Below are 24751 nucleotides of genomic sequence, written 5' to 3' on the forward strand. Positions count from 1 at the left end.
TTACTTAGGTGTGTTGTAATAAAGGATTAGTGAGTGCAGAAACGTAGATCTCTACCTAATCAAGACCTAGGACAGTTGAGAATGGTCCCTAATAGGGTTCATAGCAAATCGAACACCTAGATGTTAAGATACCTCGAGCCAACCCAAGGATTTGTTACATTGATGTTATGGTTATTTAAGTTCCAATAGTCGTGTACTTAATTCTTTTAGTTAAGTATGCCCTCATGCTTAGGACCATTTTATGTGACATGACCTATTACCTCAGTTAGTCTGGGAACCCTGACGTCATGCAACTTATTAGGCAATTGAGAAGGAGGTTGATTAGGATATGTGATACCCAAGCCCATGCCGAGAACCTACTGGTAGTATACTTAGTTCTTGCAGAAGTTACCGAGCAAGGAGAATGGGATTTCTACTTAACATTAGTCGAAGAGGTTACAGTCGACATAGGGTATTTGCAAGTGATGGAGTTTATGACCGGGAAGAAGCTGGAGATGCTTGCCTGCTAGATCAGGTAATTAATTAAAAGTCTTTATTTAAAAATCTAAAATTTTTTTCATTAGTGCCATGCATAGCATATTGACACATAAAATGCGTAAGAAAGAGAAATATAAAGCATTCAATAAGACACGACACCTAATAAACCAAGACAATGAATCTAACAATCCACCTTACTGGTATGACTCGTGATACACATTGGAACTGTGGACTGGATTTGTACCTGCTTAGTTAGGAAACAACTATTTACCCCCCATAGATGAAATTGGGAATATTGAACTCGCCCCTCTTTTCAGAGGAGCAACAATGGTCAACACTAGAAGTTCTCATGGAGGTCGTAAGGGTAAACAACCCAGAGTTGTACCAGAGGTTGAGCTGCCCAACGGAACTGAGGCTCAAAACTCTGAAGCATCAGCTACTTCATCAGGAGCACCGGCGGCTGCATAAGCTAGTACAGCAACACCTCAGCCAAATGTGGCAGTCGGCGACATGACCGCATTCATGACCACGATGATGCGGACCATGCAACAACAACAACAAGAGTTGCTTGGCCAGATGTCTACACAGTTTGCAACTATGATGCATGAACGCGCTGCACCACCACCACCACCTAATCGACCCGTACTGTTTCCACCACCTGTGCCTCAGCATTTAGCGGAAAATTCCACTGCTAAAGTTATGGAGAGATTTAAGAAACTCCAACCGCCTGCATTTTTGAAAATAACCTCTGAAGCAATGCAGCCAGAACGGTGGATTAGCACGCTAGAAAAGGCATTTGAAGTACTTGAGTGCACGGACGCGCAAAAGATTATTTGTGCGGGTTATCAGTTGCAAAATGAAGCCGAAGCTTGGTGGAAGGCGACTAGGCCTAATTTGGAAGCTGCTCACCCAAACCCCACGTGGGAACAATTTAAGGAGGTTTTCTTCAAGAACTACTTTCTCGAGAGTTTCAGGGATAGAAAGGAAGTGCAATTCATCACGCTGGTGCAAGGAACTAAATCAGTGCTGGACTATCAACAGCAATTTGAAGATCTGTTCCATTTTGCTCCAGAGCACCTGAAGGGGGAAGTTAGTAAGGCTAAGAAATTTGAGAAGGGACTCAAAACTGAGATCAGATCAGTTCTGTCAATTATGGACATACGGGATTATGCTCAAATGGTTGATAAGGCGAAGATAATGGAGGATAAGGTTAAGGAAAAGGAGAAGGAAAAGATTGTGATGTCGCCTAGTTTGAACAAAAGGCTAAATAATTTTCAAACCTATGGCTGGCAAAATAAAGTTTACCGAGGAGCAAGTTCAAGCCCTACTTCGACTCTGTACCATAGGCCGATCGTGGGACAGACCCCTTTCCGCCCCACAATCAGTCGACCTGGTCAACCTACTATGAGTCAAGCGACGACAGCAGTTTTGCCAGCCCAACCAGCAATAAGTCAAGCGAGCAAAGCCTCAACACCTGGTGCTCCACCCTTTAAGTGCTATCTGTGCAACAAGGAAGGGCATATGGCCAGAGATTGCAGATCATGTGGATACGGAAATAACTTGCCAAGCCAGCCCTATGCTAGACCATTCCAGCCACGGGATAATCGGATGCAAGGAAAGGTGTATGCTTTGACAAATGAAGAAGCTGAGGCAAACCCCGACGTATTGACAGGTATGTTGCTGAACACTACTTGACTATAGGAAATAATTGATTTACATCATGTGACCTAAATAACCTACAAAACCCTAGGTACCCTGAATATCTCAACCATACCCGCACGAGTGCTATTCGACTCGGGCGCAACCCAGTCTTTCATCTCCTCAACCTTTGCCAGAAAGATGAAAGAACAACCAAGAGATATTGGGCATGAGTTAGTAGTCAGCACGCCGACAGGGAGTGTCGTGAGTTTGAAGGAGGTCTACGACCCCTGTCAGATTGAAATCTGTGGGAAGAAACTAACCGCACGATTGATAAAGATGGATATAAATGATTTTGACGTAATCCTAGGCATGGATTGGCTATCCGCCTATGGTGCAAATGTCTTATGTGCGGAGAAAAGGATAAAGTTTAAACTGGAAGATGGATCAGACTTCACCTATCAAATTGAGCCAAGGAGGAAATCCAGAAGGATAACATTATCCGCACTCTAGACGCGAAAGTTACTAGAAGAAGGATGCCAAGGCTTTTTGGCCACTGTGATAGACCAGGAGGTGAAGATAAAACCCTTGGAGGAACTCCACGTCGTCAGAGAATTTCCTGATGTATTTCTAGAAGATCTAACTCAGCTGCTGCTGGACCGTGACATAGAATTTGCAATTGATCTAATTCCTGGAGCAGCATTGGTATCCAAGACACCATATTTTATGGCACCTATCGAATTGAAAGAGTTGCAGGCACAACTCCAAGACCTGCTGAAGAAGGGATTCATTCGACCCAGTGTATCACCCTGGGGAGCACCGGTGTTGTTCGTAAAGAAGAAGGATGGTAGCATGCGGCTGTGTATTGACTACCGCGAGCTAAACAAGCTGACCATTAAGAATCGGTACCCATTGCCGCGCATCGACGACCTGTTTGATCAGCTGCAAGGAGAAGGAGTTTTCTCCAAGATTGATCTTAGGTCGGGATACCATCAACTAAAGATCAAAAGCGGTGACATTCATAAAACGGCGTTCCGAACACGATACGGACATTATGAATTCTTAGTTTTATCGTTCGGGCTAACCAATGCCCAGGCAACATTCATGGATATGATGAATAGAGTATTCCATGATGTGCTGGATAAGTTTGTGATAGTATTTATTGATGACATCTTGGTGTACTCTAAAAGTGAGGAAGAGCACGCGCGACATCTTACTTTTGTGTTGTAGCGATTGTGGGAACACCAGCTCTATGCCAAATTTAGTAAATGTGAATTTTGGCTTCACCAAATTGGTTTCCTGGGGCATATCGTCACCAAGGACGGCATCAAAGTAGACCCCGACAAGGTGAAAGCGGTTCTCGAGTGGGAGACTCCAAAGAATGCCACTGAGATCCGAAGTTTCTTAGGATTGGCTGGTTATTACTGCCGATTTATCGAGAATTTCTCGCGTATCTTGGCACCTATGACAAAACTTACGAGGAAGGGTGCTAAGTTTGAATGGAATGAGACATGCGAGAAGAGTTTTCCAGAATTGAAAAATCGATTAGTATCGGCTCCAGTTTTGACCATTCCGGATGGCACTAGAGGAATGGTAGTATTCACTGACGCATCTAGAATAGGTTTAGGTGGCGTCTTGATGCAGAGAGGTAAAGTAGTCGCCTACGCCTCCAGGCAGTTAAAAGAACATGAGAAGAATTACCCCACTCATGATTTGGAGTTGGCAGCGGTGGTCTTCGCGTTGAAAATTTGGCGACATTACCTATATGATGAAAAGAGTGAAATCTTCAGTGATCACAAAAGCCTGAAGTATTTCTGCACCCAAAAGGAGCTGAATATGAGACAGAGGCGGTGGTTGGAATTGGTAAAAGATTATGATTGTGAGATCCAGTACCACCGGATGCATTATGCAAAAAATCTCAGACTGCGTCCCTCGCATCTTTGGTCGTAAGTGAGCAATTAATAGAGGAAGCTCGAAAATTTGATTTAGAGCTCGTGATCAAAGAAGCGGCAATGCAATTAGCAGCAATGGACCTATAGCCGTCAATACGAGAGGAGATAATTGCGAAGCAACCATTGGATCCCGAGCTGGCCAAGATAATTCGGGAAGTTCAACATGGTGTCCATAAGGACCCAGATTTTTCCTTGGCCCAGGATTGTGCATTGAAATTTTGAGATAGGTTGTGCGTGCCTGACGACTATCATATCCAAGACCGAATTCTTAAAGAGGCGCACAGCTCACCCTATACTATCCACCCCAGAAGTACAAAGATGTACAAAGATTTGAAGAAATATTACTGGTGGATAGGAATGAAGCAAACTGTAGCAATTTACGTGTCCAAGTGCCTTACCTGTCAACAAGTAAAGGCAGAAAGACACCGACCGTATGGACTCTTGCAGCCACTTCCCATACCTGAATGGAAGTGGGAAAAATCACTATGGATTTCGTGACAAATCTGCCCAACAACAGAAAGGGCATGAACGTAATTTGGGTGATCGTAGATGGACTGACAAAGGCAGCTCACTTCATACCAATCAAAATAAGTTACCTAATGGAGAAGCTTACCCAGATATACATTGAGAACATAGTCCGCTTACATGGCGTGCCTATCAGTATTGTGTCTGATAGAGATCCTCGATTCACTTCAAGGTTTTGGAGAAGTTTGCAACAGGCATTGGGATCTCAACTAAATCTAAGCACAGCTTTCCATCCACAGACTGACAGACAATCGAAGAGAACCATTCAAACCTTAGAAGATATGCTCCTAGCTTGTGCTCTGGAAATGAATGACAGTTGGGATGCTCACATACCACTGGTGGAATTTGTATACAATAATAGCTACCACTCCGCCATTGGCATGGCACCGTTCGAAGCACTCTATGGCAGGAAGTCCTGAACTCCGCTTTATTGGGATGAAGTTGGTGAGCGGAGATATCTCGGACCCGAAATGATTCAAGCGACTTGTGACAAGGTAGATATCATAAGAGAGAAGATCAAGACAGAAAAGTTATGCGGATAATCAAAGGAAAGATATCGAGTTTGAAGTCGGAGAAAAAGTATTCCTTCGAGTATCTCCAACCAAGGGACTGCTACGTTTCAACAAGAAAGGCAAGTTGAGCCTAAGATTCATTGGTCCATACGAAATTCTTAATAAGGTGGGACCCATCGAATACCGACTGGCTTTACCACCATCCTTGTCAGGCGTCCACGATGTTTTCCATGTGTCAATGCTACGAAAGTACTTAAACAATCCGACACAAGTACTATCAACTGAACCCGGACAGTTGGACGTGGATATAACCTATGAGGAACAACCTTCGGAGATAATTGACAGGAAGGAACATAACCTTCGAAACTGCACAGTCGCCTACGTAAAGGTTTGATGGGGAAATAACCCAGCAGAAGAAGCTTCATGGGAACGTTAGGAAGAAATGAAGGAGAAATATCCTAAACTTTTTGGATTACACAGTAAGCAAATTTCGAGGATGAAATTTTTGTAAGGTGGGGGGAAGTGTCAAACCTTGCCCCTGACAAGCTGGAATTTTGGTTCAAGGACAGAAACCCCTGATCAAGCAACCAGGTTCACTGTGGAGCATCACTCCAGTGACTTGGACTAATGAGGAGACCCTGTGCATGTCCTCTTTTATACCGGTGACAAGATGGACAGTGGACCCCTGCTCTTGCACAGCTCACAGCCTGATGTATGGCTTGAACCCCAGATAATGTCTCTCCTCCCTATAATGGTGGGACCCACCTATGTAAGATGTGCTAAAAACCCCTAATGGGCATGTGGGGACAATACCCTGCCCAAGGTCAAACCCCTGTGCTGTTCCCCTTTGAATTCAGTTGCTGGAATTCACTGGGCCATGGCACTGGGCGATGCAGCAAAGTCCAGTGACATCGCCCAGTGGCTAATTTTGGGTATTTTTAATTATTATAATTATGGGGACCACCCAACATGAGCATGGGCACCCTCCATTGATAGAGGGGAGTCTGGGGGACCACCTCACACCCCTGGTTCAGTGTGGACCCCACCAGAGAACCCAAAACCAGTCGAAATCAGTTCGAAAATTGATTTTTAAAAAGGGGACTTTAGGCCAAACAGACCTTAGTTGGTCTTGGGCCTATAAATAGGCATGACCTGAGTTCAATTAGAGCTCTTGCTCTGTTGAGAATCCATGGGAGAGGAAGGAGAGAAAGAAGAGAGAAAAAGAAGGAGAAGGAGAAGGAGGAAGGAAGGAGAAGAAGGGGGAGACCTACTGCAGCCCTACAACCAGCCTGGATCCGAGTTCTCCCAACCTTCTACAGGTATAAAAATACCCCTATACGCTACTGCTCCCTATTCCTCTTTTGTTTTCACTGTGTTTTGCTCTCTGGGCAGCCCAGACTAGCTAGGGTCTGCCCAGTAATGGTCCAGATCTGCCATGCAGACCTTGTGCATGGAAGATCTGAGATCTTTATGCATTTTTAGCATTTAGTTATGCTATTCTTGTAGCCAAAACCTGGCTATGCCCACCTGCACTGCCAGTTGGCCCTATTACCCTGTGATTTAGAACCTTGGGTGCTGGCCAAGGCTGCACAGCCTTAACCCTAGATGGATGCAACCTTGAGCCCTCTTGATACATGTATTTTCAGCCATATACAAGGCTGGAACTGAAATCCAAGCCTAGCCAAAACCCTGATACTATTCATCTGGGCTACTTGGGCAGCCACAGTCAGCCTGACGGTGAGCCTGATGGAAAAACCCTCTGGACCATGATGTAGACCATCTCAGGGGCTACCTAATCCCCTAAACATGCAGAGGATCAAGTATGGGCCCAGCCTTGCAGGCCCCACCTAGGGATCTCAGCCCAATGTCGATTTGGGGGCACTGGGCGATGCAGTAAGGCCTAGAGCCATCGCCCAGTGATGGAAAACCTGCTGTTTTGATGGACAGAGTTGGGGGATCTCACCCAATGACCCCCTGGACACTATGGGATGTGGTAAAAGACTAAAATACCCTTCCCCCACATCTGTCCTTAATTGGAAAATATTTTGAAACCCTAGTGGGCCCCATAGATGATTGTATCACTGCTGTGCTTGGTCCTACAGCACAGACATGCTGTGGACAGAACTGTGATTATGTTCTGACCTAAGGGCAGGTGCTGACATTGCTAATGACCATTTTGCCCCTGTGCCACAAGCACTGGCCCATGCATTGGGACATGTACCTAAGGCCCAGTGTAAGGCCCAGTAACTCCAAGAGTGAACCAAATGAACCCCGGGTCAACCTAGTAAGTTAGGTTAACCCTAGGATACCCAGTGATAGACTGAAAATTTAACAAGACATTATTTGATTCGTATCTAGGACTTGATCCAGTGCTCGGGGACAACACTCAGACAACTACTGGAACTGAATTTTTGACTGAGTACCTAGAGCCAAGTACTGTGAGTGAATAATACTGTCATATGTGCAAATGTAATCATGATCTGATGCCGGTTAACTAAGAATTGGAATTATAAATGCTATGATATTTATTTCTATTTAAAGCTATTCAAATCATTGCATATTGAATGACTGTTGATCAACTCAGAGAATGTTTGCTTGATGTATGTCTGCTAGACTAGATGTCGTAGTCGGCTTGGAAATGGGGCATGTGGTAGCTCGTATTATGGGTTATGGTTGAAACCGCTTGACTCATACGATACCATATAGACATGGGGCTAGAGTTTCATCACCCATGCTACGCACCCTTGCCAATAGGGGTTAAGGTGTTGGATGCCTGTGGGGGCGACCATCAGAATATGAGAAAAGAGAAAAAGAAATGAAAAGAACACCGGAATGGTGCACATGGGCTATAAGCCAGAAAAGAAAAGAAAGAAAGAAATGGATTGTCCCACGGGTTAATCACAGAGGGCTGGTCAGGCTGACCTTGGTGAACGAATACGGGAGCTGACTGGTCCTCTTTGACAACTCAATGGGTGTATCGCGGGAAGGGGTTAGAAGCCTGCACCAGGGATAGATGTATTTGGGATTGTAGTAGCACAGACCTGACCTAGTTGTGGTAGGTGGCTAATAATAATAAAATCTAGACTTGCATATCATGTAGGACCATATGAATTGTGAATTGTGATTGCATGTGCATGCATGATTGATGTTATTGGCTCACGAGCTCAGTGGGGCTCACACTCTGTTGTATAATGTTTTGCTTAGATGATTTTGTAGGTGGATGCCGCTGTGGCATGGCGGGCCATCTCAAGGAGGAGAGTTTTGGTTGTTATGATGATGTTCGTGTGGACCCCGACGGAGGTCATACCGATCCTGTGCACATTTTCAGTGGTTGTTGATGAAGACCATTGAAGAGTGTTCATGTTAGCTTTTTAACCTGGGGACTCCTTTTGGGTTTCTGGAGTTATCCCCGTTCTGGCTTGGTCGTTGTAGTTTTTTCTTTTGTTTTTTTTTTTTTTTTTTGGGGGTTGAGTATGCTCGCCCTGTATATGTTTATGTATGTAGTACTGTACTTATTAGCTTTGCATCTTGGTTTTCTTTGCTTGTGGGTTGATTGGAAATGTAAAACCTTTATATGTAAATATTATCACTGTTTCCCAGTATCACTATGCTTCCTTTTTATTATTGAACTGTAGTTTATCTGCGACACTCTGATCTTGCCTTCGGTAAAGGGATGGTTGTGGTTCCTTGATCGTAAGCACTGCTTCTAGATCTATGGGATTTGGCGGATTGCCGTTACGCAATTTGGGTCACCTACCCAATCCTCCTAGGGGGTGGTTTGGGGTGTGACAACACCAGTGATTGAATTTAATGGAGAACCCCTGAGGATGTCCTCCAACATACCTGTCAGAAGATGGATTGCAGATCCTTGCAGTTACACTGCCCACAACATAATGTATTTCTTGGACTCTAGGTATTCTCTCTCCTCTCCATGAATGTGGGTCCCACACCTGAAAATAGGTGCAAAAGGCCCTGGGTGAAGTGTAGGTGTAAGGCTAAGACCCTGGGCCAAACCCCTGTGCAAGCCCAAAGTAAAACAACCTTGCTGTATTCTCTGGGCGATGCACACATCACCCAGAGACATCGCCTAGAGTGGGAAAATGCATTATTTTTATCTACAGATGTGTGGAGACCACCCATACTGGCCATGGGCACCCTCCATAGATTGAAGGGAGTCTGGGGGACCACCTCATACCCTTGGATCCCTATGGACCCTACCTGAGTGCCCAGAATGACTAAAAATCAGTCTAAAAACACATTCTTGAAAATGGGCCTAAGCAGGCAAATAGGCCTGAGTAGAGGGCAAGCCTATAAATAGGGGACCCTTAGCTCATTTTAGAGCTCTAGTTCCTTGCTGAAACCGTGGGAGAGAAAAGAAGAGAGAAAAGAGAGAAAGAGAAGGAGAAGGAGAAGGAAGGAGAGGAAGAAAGGAAGAGCTTACTTGTGCATCAAATCAGCTCCAGCAACCATCTAGCTCAATTCAGGTATATAAACACTACCTATACCTGCTGCCTTGTTGCTGTTCTCTATTTATCTTTATGGATCTCAGTGCTTAGGTAGCATTTTTGGCCTTGGCAGCCCAGAATAGCTGGGGGCTGACATGAACCACCTCAAATCCAACATATAAACATGATTCATGGAAGATCTGAGCTTTTAGATGATATTTTGGTTGCTGTTGTACACCTGAGACTGAAATCCATGCATGTGCCAGACTGCACTGCACTGTAGCACCAAGAACAGGCAGTCTGGGCTCAGATCTGTGTACACTGGCTACATCCAGCCTAGCCATGTGTTGCAGCAGCCCTAGAACACCCTAACATACGTGGGACAGCCCTTGTATGCAGCCCAATCCATTTCCAAAAGCTGGAACATAGCTGGGTTACTATTCACTGGTCTGTCTGGGCAGCTGCTGGAAGCCAAGAGGTGGGCCCAGGTCAAAATCCAAGTGGACCAGTGCAAACTACACTCCATAGGGTCCATAATGACCTAACATGCATGGGGGATTGATCAAGGCACTGCCCATGGTGCAAAACCTTGGAATTGGAGCCTATTCACGTTCTAAACAGGCTCTAGGCGATGCACTGTGTCAAGCCCCCATCCAGATGTAAGATATTTTGCCACATAGGGGTATGACTGAGACAACACGTGTCATCCCAACGCCTACCAAGATCGCAGATACAATGTCCTGAGCCACAGTCCACCCGATCATCACATTATGACTACAGAAAGGAACGTATCACGTGGAATAAACTGTTTCAATTATAGAGTTAGCGGAAGCGAAATTAAATTAAGTCATGTGAAATTATAGAGCATCGGTTCTCTAATGATAACATATAGTATAATTTCCATAATGTAACCATTCAATCTCTCCTATAATTAAACATATAGTTTATACATGATTGTGGAATGAATACAGAAATTAAATAATAAATAATTGCCCCAAGGGCACCATTCTTGGGTGTACAACTACATCCAAGTCACAGCCACTGATTCCACTTGATTTGCAACCAACGGTGCTCATCAAAGTATTGCCTCCTGCATAACAGCTAAAAAGGGGTTGTACAACGGGGTTAGCTACACTAGCTAGTGAGGGAGCAAAGGCGAATGCATATACACCACACAAACAGTTTTAATATTGGAATGATGCATGCTAATGTTAGATTCATTTTCCACCTAGCACACAAATTCTATCGGTCAAGTATATACTACTGTGATAACTCGGGAGACACTGAGGGTCACTTATCTTATCGCCCCAGTGAAACCTCAATTATCATGAGGGGACCTACACCGATAGAAGCCATCATGACCACCTAGTGGCAGACCCTGATAGGCATCACTACCCCTATCCTGGCCTCTCCCACCTCCACAGACCACAGGTGCTCAGACTATCCAACACATAAACCCTTGTTGGCAAGGGTCATAGCCTAAGGGAACAAGCATCCTAGCCACAGATATACTATATGCAAGTCCTATCGTCCCGAGAGGTATTCTGGGTGCCTCAACGTCCCATTCTATCTAGTACCCGGGTACCAGCATGGCATGACACATATAGATCAGGATGGCAAATAGCAATTTTCATAATTAAATAAATTGGGGTTCTGGCATCAGCACACCCAGCACCGTAGCCTGATACATTGGTGAGCATCCTATCACATTCATAACAGTTCACATCTAAATAATGATGCAATGCGCATAATGCTTATAATTATATAATAGCATGCTTAAGATTTGTAAATATATATATTCAAACTCAACAAAATCACCCAAAACCCACTCACCTAATACAGGTATCACCGTGTGTGGTTGACATGAATCTCACCTGGGGTTCCCGCTATCCCTCGAGTTGGGTAGCCTAGGAATACAAAAACAATCATTAAAGCACGCATAGAGGGGTCCCTTGCTAGGCCCTCAAGGTTAAAATTAGTTTTCAACCAAGACAGCATGAACGGACTCACGAGCGATTGTAGTAGAGGTGAATCTGCCCCTGACTCCGTTCAGGCCAAAAGTAAAAATAGAGGGACCGGATCCACGGGCGGAACATCTTGCTTAGATCCAACTGTGCATCCATTTGACACCTAAGACACAGCTAAAAGGGAGTGGATCAATGGGCGTATGTGTTTCTTGGGTCCGCCCCTGCATCCGGTCGATCCCTGAGACATACCCGAGAGAAACTGACTTCGGGCGGATGCAATAAACTTGAGTCCGTTCCTTCATCCGATCAGTTCAATACACAAGGGTTATATTGGGTGGACTAACAGACGGTACCACAATTGGTGGATCCGATCATGCGTCTGCCGACAATTTTCTCCAAGATTTCAAAGGGCTTTTGCTCCAGCTTGAAGCTCGGAGTGCCCCAAGCTCTCAGGGACAGGGGAGGGGTGTCTAAGCCTTCCTAGGGTCACTAGATCCTAGGCTTACCTTATGGATCCAAGATCCTACAAGGATTGGTCTCAAATTGGTCCAAGGGTAAGGTTTCAAGGTTCAAAATCATAGATTCACCAACCATGGCTGCAAATGCAACACTTAGAGGTCTAGGTCAGCTCCATTAGAGCTCCCAACTAGGGCCGAGCTTTACCTTAAGTCCTAAATGGAACCGTAGGTTACCCTAAGCTCAAGGAAATCTACAAAAATAGAAATGTGAATGGAGAAGTATCAAGCTGGAGGTCTTACCTTGGTGAGATCCCTCTGATGGAGAAACAAAACCCAAGGCTAGGTGAGCCCCCTTGACCTCCTCCCTTCCTTTCCATCTCATACTCCTTACCTTCTTTTTCTCCCTTCGTCTAGACAGCAAGAGGAGGAGATGTGGGGCAGCCAGCCGTTTTGGCATAGCTCCCATCTTCTTCCCTTCCCCTCCTATTCCTCTCCTTCTTCTACTCCTTCTTTCCTCCTTCTTCTCCTTCTCTTGTCTCTTCTCCTCCACGATTTGGCTTGGAGGGGGAAAGATAAGAGAATAACGATTCTCTTATCCTTTTCAGGGTTAAATGGGCCTTAGGCCATGTTTGGTTTAGGTCCTTAGAATACATTTTATCCCTTAGGCTTTAAATGGGTTTTAGTTTAGGTCTTGGGGAACGTTTGGCCCAAGTCTTAGACCATTAGGTCCATCTAGTTAATTAGGGTGTGTTTGAGGTGCACCCTAAGTCCATAGGACTCAATTGTTCTCTAAGGTCTATTTGATTTTAGTTGGGGTATTTAAAACCTATTATTTATTTTAAATTAAGTCTTGTGGGCCCACTTTCATGGCCCATTCAACCAATCAATGGTAAGGGTAGGGGTCCACATGGCCCAAAGGTTCAATTAGGGTATCCGGGACATGGGGGTGTGGGTCCCACAAGAAAAATTACCAAAAGGGCAAGTAACAGCACGAGTGGATCCTCGAGCGGATTCAGTTCAAGTGAGTCCGTTCGTGACTCCGGTGCTTCTGTCAGGGCCCAAACTTCAAGGAAAGTTACGGGGCTCAGACCCACACTTCCAGGATTTTGAGGGGTTTCTTGTAATAATATTTTAAGTCTGAGGTTACAGCTGTTGGCTAGTGACACCGTGGCATTGCCTTTGGTAAAAGTCTAAACTGCCCCGGGGTTTGGGGGTATATTTGGGGTGCGGGTGTGACAGACTGGTCGATGCACACATCACCCAGAGAATTAAAATGGGTAATTCTGTAGATCTATTTTGGGGGATTCCACTATAGAACTGTAAGTAGTGTAAGGAGGTGGTAAATGACCAAAATACCCCTCACATCTGTTCATATATATTTGTACTTTGGGTACCCAAGTGGGCCCCATAGGGCTTGGAAACCCTGCCTGTGTTGTCTTGCAACACTGCTGACTTGGGGACAGTGTTATGAGGCTGTTGTGACTAGAATCATGTACTGTAGAGATGACCATTCTGCCCCCAGACCATATTCTTCGGATGATGCACCGGGACTTAGATCTAAAGCCCAGTGTAAAGCCCAGAGAATACCAAGTGATGACCGACTATACACCGAGTTAAACCAGTCAGCCTAGATCAACCCTAGGACATCCCAAAATAGTATGGAATGTTAAATGACATATTTCTGATTTATACTTAGGTTTTGATCCCACGCTCAAGGTATACAGCCAGACCGCAGCCAGAACTGAAACAACAGCTGATCTCGTAGAACCAGACCTAGGTGAGTGAAATGTTATCGTGTATGTACGTGTAACATAATGATATACTGAAATTTAAATTCCTTTAATAATGGTACTGTATTACATGATCAAATTCAAATCTTATAACTATTACACACTGTGTGACTGTTGATCAATTCTGCTTGAATACTTCATGATGAATGTGAATGCTAGACTAGATGCCGTAGCCGGCCCACCTGACTTATACAATGCCATATAGACATGGGGTTGGAGATTCATCACCCGTGCTACGTACCCTTGCCAACAGGGGTTAAGGTGTTGGATGCCTGTGAGGACTATCGTAAAACCTCGGGCGAACACGCCGGGAAGCCTCGACAATATGCTGAGATGCCTCGGGCAATATGCCAGGAAGCCTCAAGCTATATGCTTGGGAAGCGCTGAAATGGTGAATTATGGCTATATGCCAAACTGAGTAAATCCTCGAGCTATATGTCGGGAAGCACCGAAAGGGTGAATTATGATACTAAGTCAGTTACCTCATAGGTTTAATCACAGAGAGCTGGTCGGGCTGACCAAGGTATGTAAGCTAGAGCTGACTGGTCCTCTTTGAAAACTTAATGGGTGTATCGCAGGAAGGGGTTTCAAGCCCGCACCAGGGATACATGTATTGGGGATTGTAGTAGCACTAAACTGCCTTAGCTGTATTGATAGGTGGCTAATAAATAACTGGACCTGCATATCATGTAGGATCATGTGGAATATGGTTGCATATGCATGCATGACGATATGTTTTACTCACGGGTTCAGTGGGGCTCACACTCTATTATATATGTTTTTCTATTAGATGATTGTACAGGTGGATGCCACTGTGGCGTGGAGGCTCATTACGTGGAGGAGAGCCTTGGTGGTTATGATGATATTGGTATGGACCCCGACGGAGGTCATGTCGATGATGCGAGCGTTCTCAGTGGTTACTGACGATGACCCGTGAAGGGTGCTTTTGATGCTTTTTATCTTAGGGAATCCTTTTTTATTTTGTCAGGAGTTTATCCCCGTTATTGTTTCTTGTTTTAGTTACTTTTTTTGGGGGTTGAGTTATCTCGCCCTGTACATATTTACTTTATTTCAGCTTATGTATATGATGGATCTTACTGTCCAGTCTGTGGGTTGTATGGGGGAAATGAACAACTTTATTTATGTATATATGACAATCATTTCCCGTATCGCTACTGATGGGACAAAGAACCTGACATTACGAGAACGAGTTGGTGAGGGCGCGAAGAGATAGCTAAGACCACGCCTAGTTAAGCACGAGCCAATAAATTTGCCTGCACGAGTTTATTGAGCGACATACATAGCAGGGTGCTTGGTCGCATTCCAGCTCGCGCCACTGCTTGGGGGGGCATCGTGCCCATGCCCGGACGACAATGACCTGGCCTTAGCTAGTGGAAGGAGGGACGACCTCCATAAATGCGTAAATAATGCAAAGATGGCCAGGAGCCAGCATGGCCCGAGATTCTTGCCCATGTTGCGCCTAATCAGGCGCGTGGGAAGTTATGGATAAACCTCATCCCACATATCACTCTGAAACATTCTCACTTCCCTCTGAGGATCTAGCTTTCCAATTAGGGCACGATTCTGCCCATCACCCACCTTAAGTAAGGGAGGTAACACGCATTACATCTATCTGAATTCTATCTTGATTATCTATTGCTCAGAGATCTAACTTAAGCATCGGAGTGAGATCACCGACGACGTCTGGTACACTCTGCTAATCTTATTTTGCAGGTAGAGCATGCTCCAGAAGGTTTCTTGACACAACAGTTTGGCACCGTCTGTGGGAACGACAGTTGCAAAGCCTTAAAAACCTTTACCAGTCAGTCAATTGTAGATCATGGCAGGCAAACAAAATGTCGTTCCTCCAAACACTGAAATTCCACCAGTCGTGGAAAACCAATAACACGCCGGGTGACCAAGAACACCCGCGGTGGGGGGCAGACCAAAAAGTAGACCCTACGGCGAACAAACACCGCACCAATCGGATCCCAGCTACTGACGGCAGGAGTCGCAACAGGATCTCAACCATCGACAACCTAGACGGCTGGCCAAAATACGGTCCAAGATCAGGGTCAATCCAGCTAAAGCACAAGGGCACTGCCACTCGCACCTCCATTGCCTCAGGGATTTACCCTTGTGACAATAGATCCTAGTGCACCGGCCAATGTGGGCCAGATCCAGGACCTGCAACAACCAGTCCTCCATCAGAATGAGTTCCTCAGGGAGGTAGTCAGAGAATTGTAGGTGTTGAGGACAGCCAACCTGACAGCCACCGCAGCTGCAAGCTTACCTCCGACATCAGTCCTGCCCCCAACACTAGCACTCGTACTTCCCAGGACTACGCAGGAGAACCTGAGGCCCGTGAGAGATGACATGCAAGCAATTGGGAGTAGGGATGGGTTCTCACACCCCTCTAGGAGGACCTTGCCCCCATCGGGGATCGTTCGAACTGGAGACCTACCTAAGAAGGAATAACGGCTCACGCACGATAGAGCAGTCGGGGTCCACCAATAGGAGGTCCCATGATAGAACAGAGTGAAGCTGCTCCAAGGCCTCTGATGCACTTACTGAACAAGTTAGCCAGCAGAGGTCGCCCCAACGTGACCTCTGGGACAAGCTGAATGCACGTTGCGAATGCATTGACCCCGTCGCCAACCAGATCGTAGAAAGTGAGCTTAACCGTAAGCTCAGAGAGATAAATACTAAGATCGAGGCCCTAGAAAATGGCAGCACCCCCGAAGAAAGTTTTAGGCCAGGCCAGCATCCCTTCACGATCGATATCATGAGGGCCGAACTCCCTAGGGGCTTCAAGCCTCCTTTGAGGCCTACGATGGAAAGGGTGACCCCAACGACCACATCAGTTACTTCAACGCCATGATGACAGTATATGGCGGGTCTGATGTAGTGTCATGCCGCTCCTTCCCCACCTCCTTGAAAGTGCCAGCAGCACTCTGTTTCGCCAAGCTGAAGCCCAACTCGATTAGAAGATTCAACGAGTTGGCTAGGGCATTCGTGAGTCGCTTCCGAAGCAGGGTTAAACAAAAGAAGACCGCTGCCAACCTCTTGGCAGTACAGCAGTGACCTAATGAGTCCATCAGGGATTACATCACGCGCTTCAACAGAGAGGCCCTAGAGATTAAGAACCTGGATGATGCTATGGCTTTCAACGCCTTGCATAACGGGGTCATCAACCATGACCTAGTAAAGTCGCTCGCCCTGGACCCAATCACCACCATGCCACAGTTGTTGGATCGCTGCTACCAGTATGCCAACATGTTCGATATCATGAAGGCGCGAAAGGTAGTGGACACAAAGTCTTCGGAGAAGAAGAGAGTGAGTGAGAAGGATGAAAAGAAGAAGGACGCCAAGAGGGCGAGGTCAGACCGAGATCAGAGCTTAGATTATACACCCCTCAATACTAGTAGGACCAAGATCTTGATGGAGGTGTACGACCGGGGTTTATTGCAGTGGCCCAGGACGATGTTCTCTAGGCCTGAGGATAGAAACAAAATCAAGTACTGTAAATTCCATCAGGATGTTGGTCACGATACCGAGGACTGTAGATAGCTGAAGAGAGAGATCAAGGACATGATACAGAAGGGCCATCTGAGATGCTATGTCAAGGAGGATGGAAAAGATAACTCCAGAGGTCGTGAAGCTATGAGGAACGACCCTAGGAGAGAGGACCGAGCCAGAAGTGAGACGATCGGGATCGTCGGGAAGAGAGGCATGATGACCAAAGGGAAGATAGGAGGAACGATAATGAAGCCAACACCTCCACGGCACCAGCCATCCTCACCATCCTTAGGGGACCAGGACAGGAGTGGTTGTGCAAGGCTAAGGCGAAGGCGCGGTTCGTGGCAGTGGCCGAGATGCCTAAAAAGAAAGTGCGAGCCCAGCCAATCATTATGTTCTCTGAGGAAGACATGGAGGGGCTAAGCTGGCCACATGACGATGCTGTCGTGGTTTAGGCAGTTATAGCCAGCCGGCCCATTCACAAAATTCTAGTGGACATAGGGGCATCGATTGACTTGTTGCCGTATGATGCCTACCTGCAATTCGGGTTCCAGCCAGGCACGTTGAAGCCCGAGGCTGCACCATTGTACGGGTTCTCTGGAGCGGCCGCCTAGATAGTGGGGTCGGTAGAGCTTCTGATGATAGTGGGGACCGCCCCTTGTCAAAAAACCAGAAAGGGGAATTTTATGGTGGTTCAAGTCGCGACTGCCTACAACGTCATCCTGGGCAGGCCAAGATTGAACGAACTGGGACCTGTGGTCTCCACCAAACATTTCAAAGTTAAGTTCTCCAGCCATAATGACATAGGGGAGTGCTGGACAGAGTAGAAGAAAGCCCGTATTAGAACAGAGAATTGAGAGAATGCTTGAGTGATCGAAATAGATCACCCAAGCCCTTTATTTATAGTAATTGAATTATACTAAACCAAAGTACAAATAGGAATGCTGCCTCAATCCTAATCCTAGTAGGAATTCCTAAACAACTAGGAATACCAAAAATAGAACTAGGCTGAGGAAAAAATAATAAAAAAGAAAAGCCCTAGTTCTAGCCGAGATATGACTAGGAATCTAGGATTACATAAAATATAATAAACATAAAAATAAAGCAATAAAAGACCAGAATACCCCTACGATTGGTATTCTGGTATATCTTTAACACTCCCCCTCAAGTTGGAGCAAAGATATCAAGCATGCCCAACTTGACTAGGCTAGGATGAAAGACCCGTCCAGGCAGTCCCTTGGTGAACATATCAATAAGATGATCAGTAGACTTCACATAAGGAACACAAATAAGGCCTTCCTCTAACTTTTCCTTGATAAAATGCCGATCCACCTCAACATACTTCGTGCGATCATGCTGTACCGGATTATGTGCAATGCTAATGGCAGCCTTGTTGTCGCAATACAACATCATAGGAAGGCGAATAGCAACGCCAAGATCTTGTAGCAAACCTTTTAACTAAAGTAGCTCACAAATACCTTGTGCCATAGCACAAAATTCTGCCTAAGCACTAGAACGGGTCACCACATTTTGCTTCTTGCTACGCCAGGTGACAAGATTACTACCCATAAAAGAATAGTAACCAGAAATAGACTTTCAGTCCGGGGATCCTGTCCAATCAGCATCAGTATATGCCTCAATGTGTAGGTGACCATCGGGAGCCAAGAGAATTCCTTTTTCAGGAGCGGACTCCAAGTAGTGAAGAATCCGAAGAACAGCCTCCATGTGTGAAGTTTAGGGATCATGCATAAACTGATTGATAAGACTAATAGCAACAGCAATATCAGGATGAGTATGAGAGAGATAAATCAACTTTCCCACTAGTCTTTGATATCGCCCTTTATTAACTGGATCACCCTCCTTTTCCTTGAGACGAACATTTGCATCCATAGGAGTATCTGAAGGACTGCATCCTAACAAACTAGTCTCAGTTAGTAGGTCTAGGACATATTTTCATTGGGAAAGAAAGATGCCTTTTGAAGATCTGGTGACTTCAATCCCAAGAAAATACCTTAATTTTCCTAGATCCTTAATTTCAAACTCTTGACCAAGAAATGTCTTCAACTTGCTGATCTCAACACTATCATTGCCAGTGACCACAATATCATCAACGTAGACTATCAAGATAGTGAGTTTTTTGCCTACTCTCTTGATAAAGAGAGTGTGATCTACATTACTCTGTTGTAGCCTACAGAAACCATTACTTTGTGAAACCGGCCAAACCATGCTTGGGGAGACTATTTCAACCCATAGAGAGCACGTTTCAATCTGCATACCTTTCCTCGATTGCTGTCAGAAGAAAACCCTGGTGGAATGTCCATGTAAACCTCTTCATCGAGTTCTCCCATTGAGGAAGGCATTCTTCACATCAAGCTATTGTAAGTCCCATCCAAGGTTAACTGCATAAGATAATAGTTATCCCATATGTCTGAGTAAATCCTTTGGCCACGAGGCGTGCCTTATACCTATCCACAGTTCCATCCACCTTCTGCTTCACTACAAACACCCACTTGCATCCAACAGTTCGCTTCCCAGGTGGAAGAGTCATAAGCTCCCATGTGTTATTTTTTTTCAAGGCATCCATTTCTTCTATCATAGCTGCCTTCCACTTTCCATCTGTAAGGGCTTTCTGCCAATTTTGAGGAATACAAACAGAAGAAAGCGAGGAAACAAATGTACGAAAGGATGGAGACAAAGATTCATAAGAAACAACATGAGATAAAGGATGTTGAGTGCAAGTTCTCACACCTTTGTGAACAGCAATGGGGAGATCCAAAGAAGAAGTATTACCAGGTAGAGAAGTAGGTTCCAGAGCCGGAGTTGGCAATTGGACGGGAATAGGTGTCACAGTGGATTGAAGCTCCCTAGTTCTGGTCTTATTCCTTGAAAAAACTTTCAAATTTGTCGCATCAATCCTTCGTTGAAATTCACCAATGGTTCTCTGGACTGGGGTGACCTCCCCTTGAGCAGGAACAGTGGAAACCTCCCCCTGTGCAAGACCATCTCCCCCTGATGGAGAATGGGGAACATCCCCCTGTGTAGGAATATCTCCCCCTAACATAGGGGGAAGGGCAGGGGTAGGCATACTAGGAACAGCAGGGACAACAAGAGTAGACTCCTCATAAACATGCCTAAGAGGGGGGTCTACGGTCAACACATCTTCACTAGAACTCTCCCCCTGAAGAGGTGGGGATGAATAATACGAGAGAGTTTTGTGAAAGATAACATCCATACTAACCATGGTACGGTGGGCAGGAGGATAATAACACTTGTACCCTTTTTGAGTGGCAAAGTAACCTAAAAAAATATGCAGCGGAGAATATGGGGCTCAAGTTTGCCAGGAGATCTAGTATCCCTAGCATAACAGACACACCCAAACACCTTAGGTGGAACAATATAAAAGAAAGAGCCATGTAAAAGCTCAATAGGGGACTTAGAAGCAAGAACTCGAGTCGGCAGCCGATTAATCAAATAGGTTGCAGTAAGGACAGCATCCCCCCAATAAAAGGAGGGAACGTTATGAGCAAACATTAAGGCCCGAGCCACTTCCAAAAGATGGCGATTTTTCCTCTCAGCCACACCATTTTGGGTTGGGGTATCAACACAACTGGTTTGGTGTAAAATGCCTTGGGCAGAAAGGTATCATTGGAACTGCCCTTCCATATATTCTGTCCCATTATCGCTCCTCAAAATTTTTAGAGAGGCATTAAACTGGGTCTGGATCATTTTATGGAAATGCTGAAAATAGGAGAAGACTTCATTCTTATTATGCATGAGGGAAGTGAACTTGAATGCTTTGATGAATGAATGCTTCAACACTTTGAATGTTCAAGTTCGAATGCCTTTGCGATGCTTTTGATTAGTCTTAATTGATTGTCATTAGTCCAAATGAGCTTACCTATTTATAGGCAAAGGTGCTCAAAGCATCTAAGGTTCATTGCCATTTTAGGATATAATTCTGTCCTAAACTGGTATGCCGTTTCCCAATTCGGTATGCCGGATCATGGAATCTATCCGTTGTCAAACGGCTAATTCCCAACAGACATATTGCAATTTGGTATGCTGGATTTGATTCGATATGCCGGATCAGATGTAGTACATTCCGGTTGCTCTCTGTGAGCAAACCCTGAGATTGCAAACAAATAGGTCAAGATGGATTCGACATGCCGGATTAGGATTCGGTATGCCGGATCAGCTGATTTTCTGAAAATGGTTAAGTTCATGTTTGGACAAGTGTGGGGCCATAAGCTTAGGTTAGGTCCATGTAAAAACACCTCCTAGGGTTACTCTACATGTATGCATTACATCTTAATACAAAAACATTGAACACATGGTTATAACAACTCTAGTATTTGAGATGTTTGATCATGGTCTTTGAACATAGTCCTTCTCTCAGTCTTTTTCTTCACACCATACTTTGATATTTTGTCTAAGTTCAATAATGTTGTGAAAGCTCCCCCTTACTTGATGCTTATTTCTTGTAAGGTTTCTATACAGTAAAACACAAGTTAGTTAAACTAACTTATTTGTTATCATCAAAATCATATAAGGTGATGTGTGGATTTTACCCCAACAAGTGCTCTACCATATCAAAAAAGATACTCATCATGCACCTTTGGAATGTAGCAGGGGCATTGGAAAGCCCAAAAGGCATACACCGATAAGTAAAGGTTTCATTAGGGCATGTGAAAGTGGTCTTGTGTTGGTCCTCTAGAACAATAGAAATTTGGTTATAGCCTGCATAATCATTAAGAAAATAATAATATTCATGGCCAGTTAGTCTCTCTAACATCTAATTAATAAAAGGCAAGGGGAAGTGGTCCTTCCAAGTTGCCGCATTCAATTTCTTATAGTCAATGCACACTCTCCAACCCGTTTGGATACGGGTTGGAATCAACTCATTATTGGCATTCTCAACTACAGTAACTCCTCCTTTCTTAGGCACAACCTGCATAGGACTTACCCATTGGCTATCGAAAATAGGATAAATGATGCCATGATCCAAGTATTTTAGGATCTCTTTCTTGATTGCCTCTTTCATCACAGGATTAGTCCTCCTTTGAGGTTTCCTAGAAGGTTTGGAACTCTCCATCAGATGTATATGATGTTGAACAATGGAGGGGTTAATACCTTTGATGTTAGACATGGTACAACCTATGGCTTCCTTATGGTCCTTTAGAAGCTTAATCAACTCTTCTTCCTGAATAAAAGTCAAATCAGAAGCAATAATAACAGGAAGAGTATGATCATGTCCTAAGAAGGTATACTTGAGGTTAGAGGGCAATGCCTTCAACTCTAATGTGGGGGGCTCAATAATAGAGGGTTTGGGAATGGAAGAGGATAGGGGTCCAAGGGGCTCCAAAGGTGGTTGGATGCTCCAGACCTCAGATAAAGGGGTATCATCAACACCCTCCAATTCCTACATACATTCTTGTAATCCCGAATCAAAATCAATCTCAAAGAACGTATCAATATCATCGGGAAATCCTTGAAGCATATGCACCTCGTCATCCATATCAAGCTGCTTGCCCAACCTAAACACATTAAAGTCAACAGAAGTATTGCCAAAAGATAATTTCATGAGACCATTCCAGCAATTGATTAAAGCATTACTGGTAGCTACGAATGGCCTACCCAAGATGATAGGGATTTAGTCCTTGAAGTTGGCAGTAGGTTGGGTATCTAAAACAATAAAGTCCATAGGAAAAATAAATTCCCCAACCTTCAACAGGACATCCTCAATCATTCCCTTAAGAACTTTAATCGATCGATTTGCAAGCTGAAGAGTGATTTTGGTGGGTTTCAGTTCTCGCAATCCCAGTTGTTGGTAGACATGAAAGGGTAAGAGCGTAATTCCTATCGGGCGATGGGTAGAATCCTTTGTAGATGACTTAAATACACAAAGGGGTATTGTAAGTGGTAGAGTGGCCTTGCTGCCATGATCCACTGAGATTCAGCCCCGTGTCGAATCGATTCGTCCCTCCCCCTTCCCCAACCCAACCTTTTTACAACCCTATCCCATACTCGCTTGAGGCTGTCCTACTGCACTAGACATGCACACACACAAAATGACGTGACCCTACGTGCCCCCAAGTGCCTGCCTTATTGTGTGCCTATGCTGTGGTGCCTTAGTGTGTGCCGTTACGTGCCTAGGTTCTGATCTGATCAACGTGGGGTGCCACAGAGTTGTAGACCAAGCGCGTGTGCCTCCAAGTGTGGTGCCAAAAATTAAATGCCCAAGCTGCTGTGGTGCCCTAGCTAGCCCTACTACCCTGTGCACTGTGCATGCCCAGCATAAGACAGGCACGCTGCATAAAAGGCTACTGCCCAGCATCGATGAACTGCAAGCACGAGCACGCCAAGCACAAGGTTGCTGCCCAGATTGCATTGCCTCGCACATCGTTGCCCAGCATGGCTGCACTGCCCCGCACATCGTTGCCCAGTATGCCTGACTGCCCTGGACATCGCTGCCCAGCATGGCTGCACTGCCCCACACATCATTTGCCCAGCACGTTGTATAGCATTGCCCAATGCCCCGCACAAGGCTGCCCAGCATGGCGCACTGCCCCGCACAAGGCTGCCCAGCATGGCACACTACCTCGCACAAGGCTGCCCAGCATGGCGCACTGCCTCGCACATGGCTACCCAGTATGGCGCACTGCCTTGCATAAGGCTGCCTAGCATGGCGCACTGCCTTGTACAAGGCTGCCTACCATGGCCCGCTGCCCCACACATCGTTGCCCAGCATGGCTGACTACCTCGCACAAGGCTGTCTAGTTTGGCCCACTGCCCCGCACATCGTTGCTCAGTATGGCCCACGGCCTGGCACAAGGCTGCCCAGCATGGCACACTGCCTGGCACAAGGCTGCCTAGCATGGCACACTGCCTAGCACAAGGCTGCCCAGCATGGCGCATTGCCTCGCACAAGGCTGCCCAGCATGGCGCACTGCCTCGCACAAGGCTGTGTTGGGCATTGTTGTGTGTTGTGGTGCAGCCATGTTGTGCAGCCCTATGTGCTATGGTTTAGCTATGTTGGGCATCGTTGTGCACTGTGATGCAGCCACGCTAAGCAGATGTGCGCTGTGGTTCAGCCACGTTAGGCAAATATGTGCGTGGTGGTGCAGACATGCTAGGCTGATGTGCGCTGTGATGCAGCCGCGTTAGGCAACTTTGTGCGATGTGGTGCAGCCACGCCTAGCAGACGTGCGCTATGGTGCAGCCACGTAGGCAAATATGTGTGCTGTGGTGCAGACACGCTAGGCTGATGTGCGCTGTGGTGCATCAGCGTTAGGCAAGTTTGTGCGCTGTGGTGCAGCCACGCCTAGCAGACGTGCGCTGTTGTGCAGCCACGTTAGGCAAGTTTGTACGTTGTGGTGCAGCCACGCTGGGCATCATTGTGTGTTGTGGTGTAGGCACGCCTAGCATCCTTGTGTGTTGTGGTGCAGCCACATTGGGCATCCTTGAGGGG

General features: G+C 45.7%; 1 long non-coding RNA gene across 1 annotated transcript; it reads left to right on the forward strand.

Annotated features, from left to right (window-relative positions):
* Window positions 1–1859: 1859 nt before the first annotated feature.
* On the forward strand, window positions 1860–23262 carry LOC122647472. The gene is made up of 5 exons (XR_006330901.1): window positions 1860–1870; window positions 8155–8156; window positions 14026–14038; window positions 17102–17104; window positions 23130–23262. It is a non-coding gene; the product is annotated as an uncharacterized LOC122647472 (long non-coding RNA).
* The last annotated feature ends 1489 nt before the right edge of the window (window positions 23263–24751 follow it).

This window comes from Telopea speciosissima, unplaced genomic scaffold, assembly GCF_018873765.1.
Source record: "Telopea speciosissima isolate NSW1024214 ecotype Mountain lineage unplaced genomic scaffold, Tspe_v1 Tspe_v1.0056, whole genome shotgun sequence".
Lineage (NCBI taxonomy): Eukaryota > Viridiplantae > Streptophyta > Magnoliopsida > Proteales > Proteaceae > Telopea > Telopea speciosissima.